The sequence below is a fragment of the Cynara cardunculus genome (assembly GCF_001531365.2).
Source record: "Cynara cardunculus var. scolymus isolate 2C chromosome LG 5, CcrdV1, whole genome shotgun sequence".
Taxonomy (NCBI): Eukaryota; Viridiplantae; Streptophyta; class Magnoliopsida; order Asterales; family Asteraceae; genus Cynara; species Cynara cardunculus.
The window spans coordinates 19,765,373-19,767,774 of NC_037532.1; positions in this window are offsets into that span (position 1 = coordinate 19,765,373).

Consider the following 2,402-nt stretch of genomic DNA (forward strand, 5'->3'; position numbering starts at 1 on the left):
TATCAGTAGATGGCATCACCAAACCTGAAGAGGTTTGAATGGAAAGAGGAACAACCCTTGACACTAATAAGGTAGTTTCAGTGGAAGTCTTCACTGAGCCTGAAGAAGAGGCTTCAGTGGTTGGATTTGCAACGCCTGATGCTGAAATTATTTCAGCATGAGTTGTCTTCACTGAGCCTAAAGAGGAGGCTTCAATGGTTTTCTTCACCTTGGTTGCTAGAACAGCCTTTGTAGATGATTTTACCTTAGTTGATTTCTCAGCCTTGGTTACTTTTTTGCCCTTAGTTGGTGAACCAGCTTTGGCGGCAGAAGGACACTTGCTGGCAATATGTGTTTTCTCACCGCAATGTTTACACTTTCTAAAACTTGGAGTAGCTTTAGGGCCAGGAAGTATCAGACTTGAAGCGGGACCAGCTCCAAGAATTCCCTTCTCATTAGTTCTAGGAGGAACCTTTGAGGAATTGGATTCTTTAGGTGAAAAGTTCACCTTGAGCTGTGACTTGGATTTCTGATGGGATTCAGATTTCCTAGTCCCTGAAGAGGAAGAAGCTTTACAAGTTGAAGGAATAGACCTAGATCTATTAATCTTGTTAGACTTCTTGGGAAGGGATGCTGTGACAATGGATTTACCTTTGTCTTTGCACCCAGAACTCGAAGGAGTTCCTTCAAGATGACTCTCAGTRAAAGAAGAGGACTGAGAGGAAGAAGTGTTGGGAATAGAAGAGATGAAGGTACCAAATTTGAGCATGGTCCTGTCTTTAACACATTCTTCCTGATCATAGAAGAATCCTAGACTTGTCTTTGTCTTGGCGGGGATCTGAGTGTTAATGATCTCAGAGGCCTTAAAGGAAGCTTTGCACCACCCTTCAATGGTAGCTTTCTCGGCCTTGAGTTCAGCGATTGCTCGCTCACGCTCAGCGATAGCCTTCTCACGTTCAACAGTGATGGCTTGGCTTACAAGGACCAGATCTTTAAGATTTTCCTCAACAGATGTCAGTTCTTTGATCTTAGAATGGCAAATCTTCAATTCCTCTTGAAGATCAACGATAAGCATCTCAGCTTTCGATTTGCCATTGAGGGCATTGTAAAGGTCAACCGTCAGCGTATCTAGTGCAGAAAGACTATAAGAAGAAGAAGAGGGTTCATTCAGGAAACATACCTGAGTAGAAGAAGAATATGGCTCTGAGGAAGTAGACGCTTCAGAAGATCCTTCATCAGCATCTATGTCCATCAAGCAGACATAGGCTTTATCCTCTTCATCAGATGATTCAGCCTAGTCATGCTCTTCAGCAATAAGGCCTTTAGCCTGTCGCTGGTTGTCTTCATCTTCTTGTACTTCTACTTCAGTTTTAAGTACTTTTCATCTTTGATCCTGAAGGAGGAAGGAGCTTTAGAAGATGGCATCGCAGTCTTCTTTGATCTGCATTCACCTGCAAAATTTCTGGGTCAGTGACAGTTGTAGCAGACAGCTGAAGCCTTGTCTATTCTTTCAGACTTCGGCTTCTCCCTGAGGGATAGCTGAGGAGATATGCAAAAGTTGCTCTTATTGGCGAACCTCCTAAATGACTTAGTTAAGAGTGCTAGGGACTCATCAAAATCTGTTAAATCAGATTCTGGAACGTCCTCAGAAGAATCTATCTCCGTGATGACCACGAGAGGAGGAGAAGAAACAAAAGGGGTAGAGAAAGTTTCAACTGAAGAAGCTTCAGAGATCAAAGCTAAAGGAGAGCTTTTCATTTCCCTGGATTCTTTTACAAGATTCCTTTTCAGTTGACGAGATTGCTCATGGTTAAGCAGAATCCCGTATAAAATAGAAAGATAAAGAGTGGACATGTCATTTGACATCTTGAGACACATGGAAAAGGTGTCCCAAGACTCAGGAAGGCATTCTAGAAACTTAGTCAAAGTTTCAGAATTAGAATATTCCCTGCCGACAACCCTAAGATCAATAAGAAGGCAGTTAAATCTCTGATGTACTTCAGACAGCGTCTCAGACTTTCCACAGAGAAAACTTTCATACTGTCCTACTAGATTGATCTTTCTAGTCTCCTGAACCCGAGTGGTTCCTTCATATTGGACACAGAGTGTATCCCACATGGATTTAGAGGTTTTGAGTTTATCACTGAGTGATAAATCTCATCGGGAAGAGACATAGCTATTATAGACAGAGCATGCGTGTCTATAGATATCTTCTTCTTGTCCTCATCGCTCCACTGATGTGGAAGCTTTGGAATCTGCCGTTCAGGAATCCCAGCAGTCGTAGTTTTTGCAGGAGCAGTCGTAGCTGTTGCTGGAGTAGTCATAGCTGTTGCTGGAACAACCGGAGCAATAGCAAATGGAATATATGGTCCATTTTCTATGTAATGTGGAATTTCAGGATCCACACCTTCCGGAAAGAGGGA